We start from the raw sequence: 16,504 nt of genomic DNA on the forward strand, positions 1-16,504 counted from the left end.
TCCTGGTTCCCACTCCCAGCTCACGGATTGTGTTTGTTTATTGAAACAATTAGTCACCATAAACCGGTCGGTAAGCATATGTAACCTTCAAACAGTTGAATAAATGTATGAAAGTACCAGTGGAAGTTCTAGTGAGTAGAAAAGAGAAAGTGTATCCCAATCTGACCAGGGCTTCTCTGATCCTAACGCACTAAGTAACTGTCACTTTTTATGGCACAAAGCTTTTTTGTCACACATAGTCATGGAGCGGTTCACAAAAAAAAAGGCATTCTGAAAAACTCACTTATCACAGCAGTCATAAAACAAATACCAACAGAAAACATTTGTGTGGGGCTGAACACAAAAATAAAACCAAGCTGGAACTCTGGTTTCTGAGTTTCAACCCCTCCTTATTGATGGTAACATTTACCCAGGAATTTGGGTTCTTCAGTGCAAAGTCTTAATGCTAAGCTGATGGGTTGCCATTCAAGACGGAGAATCCCTCTAAGAAACTGGCATCCTCAGCTTTCTGACTTGGGTTTTGTGAATCCTGCACAACTGCTCTTTTTCAGATTTTGGGTTTATCAATCCAAACTGGTAGCAATTCCAGGTCTGTGTATTTAACATTGAAAACATATCACCTAATGCAGTACATTAATTAAAATAATGTAATATTAAATAATTCAATTAAAAAAAAAAGTAAATTATAAGTACACAGGTAGTAGCTTGTAATTCTGACTCAAATCTGTAACCCTTCCAGAATATGTTTTTTTCTTATTTTTTTTTTTTTAAATTAATTCAATTTACTGATCAAGTTCATAATGTGCCCCTGCAAATGGCTGCAGTGGGGTAAGTGAACAGGCAGCATGCTGCAGTTCTGGGTAGAGAGCAGAAACAGTGCAGAAGGAAGAAGAAAAGGAGAACTCCTTACCCTGTTTTTTCTGCTGAAGCTGATGTTGCTTTATCATGAAACTACAAACCAAGTTACATGTGAATAGTTACTTACATCCAGCACAGGCTTGCTTATTTGAATAATTACTACTCAGTGTAAGCAAGGATTGCAAAATCTGCTCTTGTGCTTCATATGGTAGAAAAGTCTTTTTGCCCTACATCTTAAGGTTGCAGATTCAAACCCTAAAAAATAAAAGACAACTGAATAAAAGACAAATGTTATTAACCCCCTGTTCAAATGGTAAATTTCACAGAAATACAAATACAGAAAAATGTACTTTAGCATAACCTGTCATAATTTTAAAATTGGAATTGAGGGGGAAAATACTGTAATGATATCTGAAATGTATCATATGCCAGAAAAAGGAGAAGTAAAAAATACTGGGATTTGCTTTTTTTCTCCTCTCTTTTTTTTTCTCTGAGCAGACTCTCAGAAACCACTTCTATCATATGCAACCTATTTTTTTTTTTTTTTTATAACTGAGAGAAATGCAATCTTTGGGGCCTACTTTCAAATAGATTTCAAAATTATACCCAAAGGTTTGCAAAACCCTGGTCTCTGAAAATCAGCCAAAGAATAACTGGCTAATTTTATATATATTCAGACCCTGTGAAAAGAAAATTCATATTTGCCTGCACTAAGTTTAGGTTTAAAAGTAAACAGACTAAGGGGTAACTCAGTGACAACTCTTTGACTGGAGATTCTGAGATAGCCATGTGCTGTTGCAAAATATCCTTTGTTCAACTGAAAGCTACTCACGTACACATGCAGGAGAAGTATTTCATTGCAACCAGCACAGGTTTTCCAAAATTCTTTGGAAACAGGCTCACTACATCTTACAAAATACAAGCATTTGTTTCCTTTTAGCATTATAACTTGGGTAGCTAGGGTAAGTGAAGAAAACAATGCTGAAAAAGTGACTGTCCCTCTTAGATAAGGTCAGCTGGCATCGAGGTGGTTCATCACACCAAACTGGACCATCAACTTATCAACCACAACAAAGGAGAAGTAAAGCCAAAGTGCACAGAACAGCTTGGGAAAAATGGTAAGAGCAGCAAATGGGTTTCTCTCCCCTTACAATGATGAGTTCAGATTTAGGAGAATGACATGTACATGTCTCCAAATAATTTGTAAACTCAGCTATTGTGCTTTATTGTGACCTCCTGTAAGCAGTACACTCCAATGTCTAAGTTATCCTTCCACAGCTTTATAGTGCACCTTCTTCAATTCCCTCACAAATAAATTATTTAGGAAAGGAACCTCTGCTTTGTGAAGCAAAAATTACATTATTACCATCCATGATGTAGAAAAATATGTTGATATGGGTATTTTTTAATTTAAATTATTTACTGCTAACTTTGAGTTAGCAACACTATGGGATCCCATACAAAGGATGGACTGATCAATTTTCACCATCCTCAACAACTTCTTGTATTTTTATTCATTCCTCTAGAGATGAGTATTGGTAGCTTTTCTTATTTCTTCCACATAAAAGCTCTGCAATACCTATAAACTTGCACTGACTATCTTCCCTTCAGTTTATTCAGATCAAAAACCATTTGTAATGTTCTTTGCTGAACAAAAATAAAGCTGAAACTTAGTTTGGGACACAGGAAAGCAAGGCACAAAAAAAGACTTTGAAACTTCAGTTAAAGTAGAAAAATCCAAAAGTTTTCTCAGCCTACTGACCTTCTGCATGCTCAGCCACCTGTCCTTTCTAAAGTCAAAAAGCTTTTGAATGTGTCACTGCCTCAAGAAACAGTACTGGCTATAGAGCAGGTATTCAGCTCTTGCATTGTATGCTATCCCCAACTTCCCATGTTTATTTTGTTAGTCAAAAGTATTAGGAGTTCATCTTGCGATTTCATCGAAGACTAGTACAGAAATGAAGATGACTTTCTAAAGAGAAGCAAAACCCACTGCCCAAGAGTTTCAAATCTTTCTGAACATGGACTTGCTCCCCTACTGTATTTATTGCCTGCAAAGTGACATTGGTACGGCTGTAACATCTCCAAGCCTGTGTTTTTGCCACTCTTTCAATGCTTGTGAATAATCTTTGTTGCTCTTCACCATCATCTATATAGGTTAAAGTTTAACCCCTACCTTCATCCACCCCCTTTTTCTCACACAGAGTAATAATACGACATAAGCTGACGGTTTATATTGTTGGGGGGAAAAGGTCTGTGTGTATAGACACATATAGAGGGTAGTCGTAATTCATCATATTCATAGGGAAGGTAATTAAAAATGTCTGCAAAACCATACACAGAAAACCTTTAACAGTAAGAGAACCTCAAATACTCTGCCAATCTAGATTTTTTAGATTTGAGAACATTAGATAGTTCTGTAACCACATACATAACGTGGCTTTGCATCACCCTCTGCTCAACCCGCACACAGCAGTTAATGGTTGCTATTATTTCCATTAAAATGCTATTAGCACTAGCTACTATTGTTAAATTCCACTCCAGCATCCAAAGTTACCATCTTATTTTTTGCTGTAAACTATGAAAAGCTTTCAAAGTGGCCTACCACAATTGAACAGTGCTTCCCACAGAAGAAATCCCATCTCAAATCTTCTGCAGGCAGACTGACCTCTTCTACTGAGAACCTGTGGTTTTGGGCTCACCAGAAGCCATATGCAGCCTGACAAACAAAAATATCCTGCCTGTGAGCAGCGTTTACTGCATTCACACAGCTTCCAGGCAAGAGCTTTGCATATTTTGTGTGCCTTAGCACACAGGCAGACCAAACTTTTACAGCACAATAAACTTATCCCCAGCTGGGCCTCCTGACAAAACCTCCTGCAACAGCCAGCAAAATCATATACAGCCAGCAAAATCATATGTGAGAAAATTAGCTATATTTTGATTATCACACATTCGATTCAAGCAAAGGAAGATTAAAATTAGAGAAGGCAATTAAAAAAAGCAATTTCACTTTCTTTTTAAAGACTTCTTTTTGAGGGTAGATTTCTGATTTTTGGAAGAGGGAAGCAGTGTTATCACAGTGATGAACATAAACAGATAACTGAGGATGCTCTCTCTAACTATATACACTGCCTGGTATGGCAGTTGTTGCCATTGTCATGATGCCTAACCTACGCTGTTCAGACAAGGACCAAATCCAAGCCTGACTATTATTTTTATGCACTGGTATTTGATATTAACCCTTAGAAGGGAGAGAGCAGATTTTCCCAGGTCCGAACTTTGTTGGTCAGGTTTATTTTTATTTCTGAATACCGTGTACAGAGCATGGAAAATGGTAAACTTAATTTTCTGCTGACATACAGCAGCTCTTACCCACTGTGGTGCAATCACCAGGACTTCAGGATGCTGCAGGGAGTTTGACTGCAGCTGGCCAGATGAGGCAGAGCATAAAGAGATTTACTTCTTCACTTGCACAGCATAAATGTCTGGTGAAGAATATTAGTTTGGTTTACTTGAACAAATATAACTGGCCCTTAGCTGACAGAGAAGAGGTAAAAGATAAAGCATGAACAGAAAGGGTCTGAACTGGGAGGAGATATGTGGTATACTGGTCCTTCTTACATGTGTATGTACCTTTGAAAGGAGACCATCCTCTTTGTTCTGGCAAGTATTTTCAAAGTAAGGTTAGAGAAGAAAATGGAAGACCTACCTCCAAACCAGCATGGCGTTGGTTTGGAGGAGCTGAAGCTCAGAGAAAGCGGAGTCTATTTACTTCACTTCTGCATAGAGCAAGGCTAGTCCACCAGTCCCCTGCTGGCCCTGCAGCACCGGGTGGACATTCAGTAAAGCAGAGCTTCTGCCTCAGCCTTTTTCCTAAAAATCCCCTGCCGATAAGAAGGGAAGAGAAGCAGTAACACCCACTTACTAAAGAAACAGGCAAAGATGAGATTGGCAAAGGAAATGGGCGATGCTTGTGCAAAAGCTTCTCCTACTTCTCCAGGAAGCCAGAGATTGAGGGCTGGAAAAATAAATGTTCTGTAAATCAGAGGTTGAACCTAATTCTGTTCAGGAATCCTAAAGCTCACCATTAAGTAGGAGGTCAATTGCTATTGTGCACAGAACTGCAAAACTGAGAAAAGCAAATCAAATCTATGGGGAAGAGAAGAGAAGAAAAAGAAAGAAAAAAAAAAAAGGTCAACAGTGCCTGAGGCTGCTATTCTTTTTAATTGCAGTAAAGGAGTCAGTTTAATTCACTTTCTCCACAATTTGAGTTTGTTTTTCCAAATGTTATACAATCTCAGGTGAGCATGTGATGTATTACACCAAAAATAAGCTCAATTTATTTCAGTATTCAAGACACTCTTTTGACATGGTCTAACTAAAATACTGTAATACATACAAATTATGACTTGCTTTATGCACAGGGAATGACTAATACTTCCTCAGTTACTTCTCTTTCCAAATGCTGCAAGATGAACTTTTTTCCCTAAACAACTACTTGTTCTCCAACTACTAAAGTTAACTCTTTCTGCTCTGCCAGCATACATGCCAAGTAACTGATAGCAATGCAATGAACCTAACTTTGCACTAACGTGGACATGATCACAGTCTTGTTTTGTACCATTGGGCTGACATACCACTTAAAAGTGGAGAATGGTAGAAATAAGCCACCCATTAACCATCTAGCACCACCTCTCCTCGGGTCCCAAGCCCATTCATTCTGGAGCTAGAACCAATCTCCTGCAATAATATTTCAACACATAAAAGCAACACCCAGCCTTCTAGATCATGACCTGCCATCATCTTAAAAGCTACCAAGAAAACTCAATCAGTGGCTGAAGGAAAGCTTTTCTGGCTTGAACATACTTTGCCAGCAATAAGCAAACCTGAAATACTCCTAAGGAGGCTGGCTGTTCTCTGCACCAAATGACTGCCATGGCAAAGTGTCACTGGTACATCTATATGGCACAGCTGAAGCCACAGAAATCCTGGCTTGGCTCCCGATGGCAGAAAAGCAGTACCAGCACTACCCTGCACTTGCACTACTAAACACTACTCTGGAATTATGCATTCAGGTGCAGATTCTGCTGCACCTGCTTGTGATCCTAGCCGGCTTGTTGGCAGCTTCTCTTACCTGAACTCCATGGAAAAAACACAGATGAGCCCACGGATGAACATCTTGAGTCACTCATTCCTGGGTTGACATACAATTTTCAAAGAATGCCATGAACTGGATTGGTTTTAAGTTTGATAAAGGCTTTATGAATTAAAAATATTTTTTTCCATGTCTCACAAGAGGTATGTAGAAGTGGTCTATAGGTACATCCCACATGAAGTAGAAGCAGGCATCAATTATGATTTCACCTTAACCACTCTCTGTCCCAGGCTACCCTTAAATGATGCGATATGCCTTGCGTATGTAGAAGCAGCACAGTGGGTCACAAAGCACCTGTAATTTCCTCAATACCTGGAAATCCAGTGACAGGGATACACAGGTTTTGAAATCCATCTTCAAAAGCCAGCCTTTAGTTACAAAAGCTCAGACTATTCAGTCCTTCGGGGCCCTGCTGGACCAGCTATAATAATCTGGCAGTGCTCAAAAAGGTAGCAATTCATCCTCGCAATGTGCCAGCCAGCAGTACAATTAGTGAGATGAGTTTATTGGATTGAGTCAAAACAGCATTTGGTTTTAAGTCACCCTGCAAACATCAACTATGTATTTGCTGCTTATTGCTAGGAAAGAAAGCTATTTACCTAGCCACCTGTCACCTGCTTTTTGCACTTGTATCTTATTCACAAGAAATGTAAAGGAACTTTTTACTTCTTCAGGGGAACCACCATTTCCCAAATTGATAGCAGGCTGTAGCTCCTTATCTGTTTGTCTTGTAAGATTACTTCTATCATTTCAATCATCAGATTTTCTTTGGTCAGGAGGAACAGTCTCATCAGGATTCAGGTATAAATCCTTTTATCACTTCTGCAGTGCTCCTCAAGATATTATGTTTATTTCCCCCCCCCCCCCTTTACAGCTATATAGAAACTACACTACTTCCCAAAATGGATAAAAACTTGTAACACCTGCAACATAAAAGCCAGCTGAGTGCTTTAGTATCTACAGAATGACAGCTATAGATGCATCCTTGAGCCTCAGCACAAAGGGATGGCTTGTGGGAAAACCAGTCCAGACCCATATGTAATAAATTGGCTACCTCACAGCTAAGGACCATGTGATCATAAAATAAGAATATGGCTGGGAAGAGCTGCAAGGAAGTCCTGAGGTCAGGGAAAATTTGCAAAAAAAAGTAGTTGGCTTTCAGGGAATTTGGGGGGACTCTTTGGTGTGTGGCTTGCCGAAGAGAAACCTACCTCTGGATAAGCGCTAGGTTAGAGAGAAGTGATGGCTTCTGTATTGTTCTTCTTTCATATTAACACCAGTTTAACAGAACCAGGTGAGATGGCCCTGAACCAGCTCCAGGGATGTGCTGTTATTTTTTTCCTGGGTTGTTGAAGACCACAGTCTACTCTCCATACTGCTAAAATCACAATCTTCTTTATATCTTTTATCAAGCATCCACCCTTCTAGGTCATTTGTGTAGAGTAGATGTGAGCCAAGTTCATATCTACTCCATAGGAATAGCTGTTAACAGCCCCATTGTAGGCAAAAAACCAACCGTTTTCTCTCTAAAACGAGAATAAGCTTAAAAAAAAAATCATATCCTCTTTTTAGTTAGCCTTTTAGTTGCTTTTCAGATGGTCTGTGAAGAACATCTTAGCAGCAAGCTGTAATATTGAAGTTCAGTATTGAAGTTTCACTGACTAGTTAGGTTATCTGAGGCAAGAGTTAAACAGGTTTGTGAGCAAGAGATTAAGCATGACTCCTGCATGCCCTGTATCCTCACCAGGAGCAATTCCAACATCTGTATGCTAGTATTATGCTTTTAACAAAATTAGGCATGCAAAAGACATAGCCCAGGTAACCATATGCTATGTGGTAAGATGCTAGCAATATATATTAAAAATTTACATAACGTGCTTTTTTTCCCCATAATAATGACTGTTTAATTCAACCCAGGTATACCAGAAACTACACTATGTTTAAACACATTAATTAATAGCACCATTAATAAGAAAAATACATACTTATAGTAATAACTGCTTTTAAATAGAGACAGAAACAAGCATCCACTAGACTATGTGGAAGCTACACAGTAAGAAATACTTCAATAATAAAGAGGGGAATTTCAGCTGAAGACAAAGCTGTGAAGCTGACTCAGATGATGAACTACTGGCCACAACTCACACGTTGGTGTCCACATTGACTAATGGGTATATTTCCCCTCAAAAATCTCTATTTTGAGGTAGTGTTATAAGGCCACTTGATAACTGTTACTTTTTTGCACCTACTGAGTGACAGACTATCCCCAAACCTCCCTCATACAGACAGCGCTGATACATCTAAAGTTACAGGTCAGAACTGCCTTCTGTGCATGAGGAAAAACCCAAGGCAGCAACTGGGGGACAGGAAATACTGCAAGTTCCTGTTTGTCAAGTTTCCCCTGCATCGTTTTCACCAGGATATGTCCCCTCTGCTATGAAACAAGCACAAGAGATTGAACCCAAAATGAATGACCATTTACATTTCGGCCGAGATCTCGCACTACTGTTTCCGCATCTGGCAATTCAGGGCTACACATAAAAAGCAGTGGCACTGGCAAGGTCAGCGTTCTTATCTTCTGATTCCAGATTCTCTTACCCCATTATGTTGGATAGGTTACAAGGAAAATTTCACATAAATGAAACTCAAAATTCCCTCACCATCATACCACACCCTCACTTCACTGAGATGGGACAAGACGACTTTAGTGAGAGAAGTACCACTTGATTGGACTCAACATCGTAGAAGTAATGCTACCAGACCAAATTTCATGTTCTCGGGCTTTGTGCATGTCTAGCTGACGTGCTACTTGAAGGACTGTACTTACAGCAGCTTTCATTTTCTTTACTCAGCTAACAAAGCCTTTCACTTTCTGTGTTGCTCTGTGCTTGAACCACATGTATGTTACGATAGGGATTAAAAATTTGAAAATGGACACTCTAAGTAGAATCCACGCTGCTCAGTACTTTCTGGACAGATATTTGGAAGAGCAAGACCTATTTTCCTGAAGTTACTGAGGCAGATCCCACAGACTTCTACCCTAAAATTATTTGCAGGGTTCTGTTAAATTGTTAAACTTTTACTTGCATTTCAGCCGCTTACTAATAAAGTCCCCACATACAGGACTGAAAACCCAGGCTGTGACCCTGAAGAATTTCTTCTTCACATACAGTGCAGCCCAAGCAACAAGGAATACCAAAGGACTTTAGTTTCACTCATGTCAAAATAGAAGTATTAATTTGGGGGCAAAAAATTTCTCACTGAATCTGAAAATAAACACAACTGAGGCAGTACTGTGGTCTCGTGTTTTCCCTCTCGTCTCACTCCTGCAAGGCAGCAAGCACCTCTAGCGAAGCAGCTTGTTATCTCTGCTCCCCTTGATGTCAGTTCTCAGATGTTGGGGTGTTTCAACTGTTGCGAGCTAAACAGGGAATAAGAGCACCTGTCAGGTGTCACAAGACATTTATCATCTTAAGGAACAGCATTCAGCTTAACTCTCATTGAGACATCATGCAATACTGTCATTAATGCTTGATAGTATCTTACTCCACTCTGATTACTTATGGTGAGGCATAAGAATATTGCAGAAGGGGCATCACCAGAAGCTGGGCTGCCACAATCCAGTCCCATTGAGGTCAAAATTACAAGGAATAAAGTTAAGACACTGCAAAGGTAAGATAAGATAGTCTTTTATGGCTAGGTCTCAGGTTTTCACAGGGAGTGCCTGCTTCGCACTGACTTTCAGAGTTAGTTTCAGTTCAAGAGATCCAGAAAAGTAACTAAACAAAACCGAGGGAATTTTGCCCCTTGCCCATGACTTTATTGTTTAATCAGACAGCTGTAATCCTCTTCATGCTTTGAGAGAGTGTCTTGGTGGGAAGAGTGTGCCACTGCGATGGCGGAGGAGTCACCTGCAGCCCCTGACACAGAACCACAGCCCTCCGGCCGATCTCTCACTGCTCTCACACCACACAGCCTTTCACCATGGCATTCTCCAAAAATCCCCTCCCATAAAACAGACCCTCACAGTTCATCTGACACACCAGAGCTGTAAATGTGCCTCCTCCCAACAACTGAACCCACTCCATTCAAGCATCACTGAGGATGAATGAGAGGTCACCTAAGCTGCAAGCCTGGCACCAGCCTTCAGCGCTGAGAAGGTGTTCCTCATGGCCTACTGTGACAAAGCAAACTGAAACAGCCAGACCAGCCATCGTCTGAATGAAGCAGTGGCCTAATGGGAAAAGAAAATCACATGTGGCTACCTAACTAAACATATCTTACAATGCATTACGCATAAGCGAGCTGAATTGAAGTTGTACTGGCAGTTTTGAACCAGCCACTCTTAACACCCGAGTGCTAGATTTCTTCATGCTAAAAAAAAAAAAAAAAGAGTTCTTTTAAGCATCTTCGCTGGATACAGTTTAGGTAGCAATTTTACTTCCAAAAGATCCCAAAGTATATTTAATATCACCAGTTTAAAGGATCTCCTGTGGGACAGAAAAAGTGGTCCATTCAGCTCAACTCAGTTTACACGTTAAGAACACATCCCTCAAATTGGGTCTCACAACCCGAGGTGGGACAGGCCCCCTCTCTTCTCCCACCATGGCACTGGGAATGGCCATGGTTTGCAACTCCAGCTGGGAAGAGACGCTTGTAATTGGGAAGGTGGTGAGGAGCACACACAGACAATTATTCTTTCTGCCAGGATATGGAGCTTGAGCCTGTGATATAGGACATCCTGTAATTCACAGGACAAGCAGCAACCCTAAATAGATTAAGAATTTGATGTATTGTAGTTATCTCACCTACCCTGTAGGCTAGCAAAGGGAACCCGACAAGAAGATTTCTGCAGAGGGCTGCCTAGGACAGAGTGAAAATGGATACTATGTTCAGCTAAAACTGAAGGGCAGTTACAATCCAGATCTGGTGGCGAGTTATGTTGCTACTCTATGGAGAGAGAAAAAAAAAAAGTGTTTTTTTGTTTAATAAGCATAAATGGTCAGCAGTTGGTCCCAGTCTAACGTGACAGGGGACAGTGCACTCCCCAGCAGGACAGAGTCCCAGTGCCCGCTTCCTGGAGCACCCAAAGCCATTTTTTTCTGCCCCACATTCAAATGGAAACAAGGCCTAAGATCTAAAGCGTTCTTATGGTTTAATCAGGTTGCAGCTCGTAATAGGCACAGGACTGAACAAAACCCTCCTGACAGGAAACTCAGCTGTGACCTACTTGAGCATACACGAAGTTATACCCTACGTGCGGCAAAGTGGTACCCATTCATACCTCTGTTACGATAAGAGAAACATGAATGGGGAAAAGCAGGAGTGCCAAGAAAGCGTTCACCCAGGTCCCACATACCTCACCACACTGCAATCTTTTTTTTTTTCCCCCTTTTTTCCTGCATTTGTTTAATGTCACATAGGATTTTTACCTTAAGAGCTGAAAAGGGACGGCCCCGTTGGCAGCCTGCTGCTTTGCTTTGGAAGAGGGGCTGTGACTGCAAATGTGGCCACGCTTCTCCCTCCTGTCACCAAGAGCTGAGTCCCACGGCTGCCCTCAGCAGATGGGGAACAGCTCTTGTACATCAGCTGTCAGCCAGACTTGGGCTCTCCCAGAGCAACCCGTCTCTGCGGCAGGCTCCCGAAAACCACCACCTCTCCTGCCCACAGTACCAAGGTTTGACCACACCAAGCTAGGCATGAGCTTTACTGAACCACCCAGAATACAGGACAGCCATCCAACCAAGATGCATCTTTTCAGTAATGCCATTTGCTTCCTAAATGTTTGGGTATTGTCAAAACCAAAGACTTCTCCTAGGTGATGCCATTCTTCCTAAGAAAGGTAAACCCTGCCCGTGATGGACAGACCTACTCCCAGGAGGCTTCTGCTACTTTTCCAGAGATTTCATGATCCCATTTGAACACAGCAGCCACTTCACAGCGCTTGCAAGGAACAGACCTCCCCTTACCCCATCCCACCTCCACGCCTAGGAAATTGTAAAAACCCGATCCTCCCCTGCAAAGCATCTCCTACGATGAGACTCATCTCCCCACACGTAAAAAGAAGTCTATCTGTTTTTCAAGTTTTTATCTCACATGGTATTTTCCCTGACTCTGAATCATGGCCCATGTGGCTGAGCTGGGGGCAGGGAATAACTGAGAACTGCCAGAGCTGTAATGGCCACAGGGCAGTGGTCAATCACAAGCCTCTGCTCCCCAGTTCCTCTTCTGCCATGACAGAAAAAGGGCATACCTGTTCACCCAAACATGAGCTTCCCTCACCTACACACTGCTTTCTTTCCTAATGCTTCTTCCTTTAGAAAATACACTTAGAAAACCAGACCCGAAGCAGGAGAGCAGAATGCTCCTCTGCCCGAGGGCCAGCAAACTGGGGATTTGCCTTTAAAAGTAATACCCTCCGTTAACAAAAATACATTTCTTGAGACCTGATTGACCATTTGTTAAAACGCAGGTGCGATTTCACTGGTTTCTGGAGAGTTGTGCCCCATTAGATCAGTAATACACCTAATGCCTAGTGCTAGCATGACGCCCTGGCCAGGAGAATTAGGGTAAATTGGGCCAATCTCTTTGCAGTGAGAAGGAGGTCTGTCAGACTGCAATCACTGTAACAAGAGTCCTTCCCTTGTGTTTTGCGTACCAGAGGAAGCTATGGGCATTAGCAGGTTATTTAATGAACATTATCACTCTAACTTCCATGGTGCAACAACTGACTGGCCATTGTTGTCACTTTTTAGCCAAGGTATTGGTAATTCTGTACAAATAGATGCATCTACATAACAATAAAAATATCTGTAGCACAAATCCAAAAACATATCATAGATGTCCTTCAGAAGCATGTATGTTCTTTGAAATATAAAAACCCCACCACCCCAGGCCTTCTTCTCCATGCCAGCCTTTACTCCAGTCTGTCTGAGTACTGCTTTCCATATCTTTTGATTTTTATACTGGTATTTTCTTATCCTATTTCTGCAGGAAAGCCATCGTGGACTGCTACAACTGATTCTTTGGCATACACAAACTTGCCTTTTTTTTAAAGCACAGTTCCAAGTTCAGCAGTGAAAAGGTAATAGGTTACTGAAAAAAGTCAAAACAAGAAAAAGTAGAAAAACATCTTAGAGGTCAATGGTTAACAGGGGCTAAAGACGCTTTTTCCATGATCTTTGCACTGACAGCAGGAAGCACAGACTTCCATTATCTAAGAAACAGAAAATGTTTTGCATATTTGAGATATAAATATTTATGTGAAACTTACACCATTCTGCACCTTATCTTGTGTATCCAGTTTATAAGCTAACACAACACAGAATTAAATCTACAACAGGTTGCACCTACGTTTGGTGGAGGGGAAGACTTTTCTTGATACTTCCAAGCAATTCTGTGAAAGTAACCACTTCCCAGTTATTTTAACTTTAATTACAGGATACCACACCATCACGGCATTTCTGAATACAATGTTGTTTCAGGGCAAGATGAAAAAATATGGAGCTGATATTGTTTTATCAGGTCTACTTTATTTTTCTCCCTTTTTAGCCACTGTAGGCAGTCAGCCAGGTTACTGGATACATTGCAATGCCAAATCCACAATACGGAGCCCGCAGCTAAGAATTAAAATGTAACGTAACTTAGGACATAAATCTAGCTGCCTTACAATCAATAGTTTTTAAAGATTTAAAAGATTTTTAAAATTCTACATTAACATTAAAAAAAAGAAAAAAGGGTGGTACTCCTATAAATTTTGAAGGGCTAATAAAGTCAGGTCTGCCAGCTGAGAACTAGAGTTACTTCACAAGTAAGGACTAACTGGCAGTATGTTTTAAGTATGTGAACTGCAAATCTTTGTTTTTGATTTTCACACCTGTGAGATTATCTCATTAAAAAAGAAAGAGGGAGTAACCAGGTGCCAGATATAACTACATTGCTCTGTTTTCAGTGGTTTCAGCAGGCAAGCTCACAACAGAAACCATTTGGTTCAAAACACTCATAATATTCATTTAGAAGTTCAGCAGAACATGCAAAGCACCCTTTCCCTGCGGACTAAATGCAGAGACAAATGTGATTATTTCACCATAAGATGTAATTTCTCAATAAATAAAACATGTAAAATAACACCTAGAGAAATATGAAGACTATCAGAGGAGAGAGTCTGACAGCAAATGGGCTCTTTCCTGCCGTAGTCCCCTTACAAACCGTAACTATCAAAAGGCTATATGAGTAGCACCCTGCCTGGGAGCTACCTCCCCACCTATAAGAGCAGTGCCTGTGAAACAAGACCAGGACACCTAAAAGGCCTCTTCTGCACACATGGTGTGATCCGAACAGCACAGCTGGTGCGCCGAAAGGAAAGAGGAGCATGTGCAAAATCACTCTGGGTACTCCCTCAAGTGTAACTGGGAGCCTGTTTGTGTGGGTGCTGCTTTCTGATGGCCCAAAATACCCTAAACATTTATATAGCAGCCATAAGTAACAACCCATCTTCCAGTCAATGGAGAGTTCTGAGAAATTAAACAGCGATGCTTCACCCTGCAGCCACACTATATCAAATGTGAGACAGTCAGATAAAGCATAGGCAACATTTACTCTAAAATGAAAACAAATGCTCCAGAAGCACGTATTCACAAGACACCTTTTTATCTGTGTTTCTGGTACGGTCAGTTTTTCCATCTATAAAAGGTACAGTCTCACATATTTGACTCATAAAACAATATTAAGTATTTCAGATTAGCATTTGTCACGGTAAGGTAGACATCTGTCATTCCAAGCAGAGAACTCATGGCCACGTCTACACTAAAAGCTCAGTTTACAGTTCAAATAATTCTCGGTTCCGACGTATAGGGACACAGAAAGGAAGCCTGTGGAAAAGCACCATGCAAATCTAGTCACCTACTGCATGAGCTGCAGGTACGCTGTATCCCAGCGCAAGGCTACATAAGAGCGTTCACTGCCAAGAAAGGATAACCGTGCTGTGGGACAGAAAGCAGGGGGAATTACTGTGATGACTGAACTCACACGCAAGGCTAATTGTGCCTTGAGACAGAGTGGACTGCTTTACAGTCTTAGTAAAGCACAGCGGTTACACAGATGCAAGGAAAGACTCGGAGAAGAAAGTTACATAAACAAGGAAATACTCAGTATCTGTCAGCCTTAAAATGCATTTGGCAGCCTGGGCAACAACCCTTTATATTACACGCATTCTAGCAATTTTAAGCGAAGGTTTAAACCTGCAGCTTTTGCCACAGCTCCCGCTGATAGCCTCCCACTCCGACGTCGAGGAAGGCATACCTCTACTCCTGCTGCGTCGTCGCTCACATTCGAAGCCGCCACCAGCGGCTGCTGCCGGGTGCGCTCCCTCAGCCGCCACCAGCCCTCCCGGGACAGGCTTCCACGGCACACCGCCCGCCGATGGGCCCCCGGCCGCCCCGGACCGCCGCCGCTGCGGGGCGCCGACTCGGTGACCTGCGCTCGGGGCAGCCCCCGCTGGCAGCGCGGTGAAATCAACTCCCCCCGCCCCGGGTCTCTTTGCGGGGACGGCCCCGTTGCTCGCCGGCCCCGGCTCTGCCTTACCTGGCTGTCCCGGCCGCCGCCGCCGCGGAAGGAGCCCCGGCGCCGAGGGAGGCGGAGGGAGGGAGGAAGGCACCGGACTGCCCCGCTCCGGCCCGGGAAGGCGGCGGCGGCGGCGTCTCCTCCTCCTCCCGCCGCCCCGCCGAGCGCGGCTCCTCGCGGGGCAGCGGCGGAGGAAGCGGCGGGGGCGGCCCCTGCGCCGGAGCCCGCTCCCCGCCCCGCCGCCGGGTGGGGAGGGGGGGGAGCAGCGCTGTCCCGGGCGCCCTCTGCGCTCGGGGAAGGTGCGGGATGGCGAGAAGCTGAAGTGAAGAAGGTGGCCCACATCAGACAGACCCGGCAGGAGCCGCCCGCGCCGGTGAAGTAAAAGAAAAAGGCAAATTGTACCACTCGGAGAAGGGTGAGAGCTCTCCCCCAAAATCTAGGTGCGCCCATGCGCTTGGCACCAGCTGGCTTTAAAATGTGTGTAACCCGTGCTTTGGTGCAGGTGTTTGTTGTTCCGAAACGCGGTGAAGGGCAAGCGCTCACAGGGCTGCGGGGAAGCGGTGGGCACAGTGCTCCTCCATCCTGAGCAGGCTGCGCACCCTGAGGCTGCTCCCGTGTAGTGCCCATCACGGGTCTGCTCATGCCCAGGCGGCCCCTGGGGTTACAATGCCTTCCTTCGTACTTAACCACGTGTAACGGTCACGTCCAGCCGCCCCGAAGCTCGGGCACTCACACTCGTCTACAGCCAGAATAGCTGAAAGTGGCTTTTTGCGCCCATCAGGAGTCCGTGTTGAACTTCAGACTTCAGGGTCTATAGTGAGATGTCACACAGGCTCTCTTCTTTACCTCCTTCTTTTAGCCCAACCTTAGCTATCAAAACTGTCAGTCTGCAAAACCTCAGTGAGAGAAAAAGAGCTAGTAAAGTTC

At 42.9% G+C, this 16,504-nt stretch overlaps 1 protein-coding gene across 4 annotated transcripts in view; it reads right to left on the reverse strand.

Annotated features, from left to right (window-relative positions):
• The window catches only part of TEC (tec protein tyrosine kinase), a 52,895-nt gene extending 37,171 nt beyond the window's left edge, over window positions 1-15,724 (reverse strand). For 2 of the 4 annotated variants that reach the window (XR_005932500.1, XR_005932501.1), the window contains exon 1: window positions 15,599-15,724. The gene's annotated coding sequence lies outside the window, so the exon portion shown is untranslated. Of the gene's footprint in view, window positions 1-15,316; window positions 15,416-15,598 lie in introns of those variants that run through there. The other 2 variants (XM_030025920.2, XM_041123844.1) reach the window with 2 other exon arrangements.
• Between the last annotated feature and the right edge of the window lie 780 nt (window positions 15,725-16,504).

This window comes from Aquila chrysaetos, chromosome 1 (assembly GCF_900496995.4).
Source record: "Aquila chrysaetos chrysaetos chromosome 1, bAquChr1.4, whole genome shotgun sequence".
Taxonomy (NCBI): Eukaryota; Metazoa; Chordata; class Aves; order Accipitriformes; family Accipitridae; genus Aquila; species Aquila chrysaetos.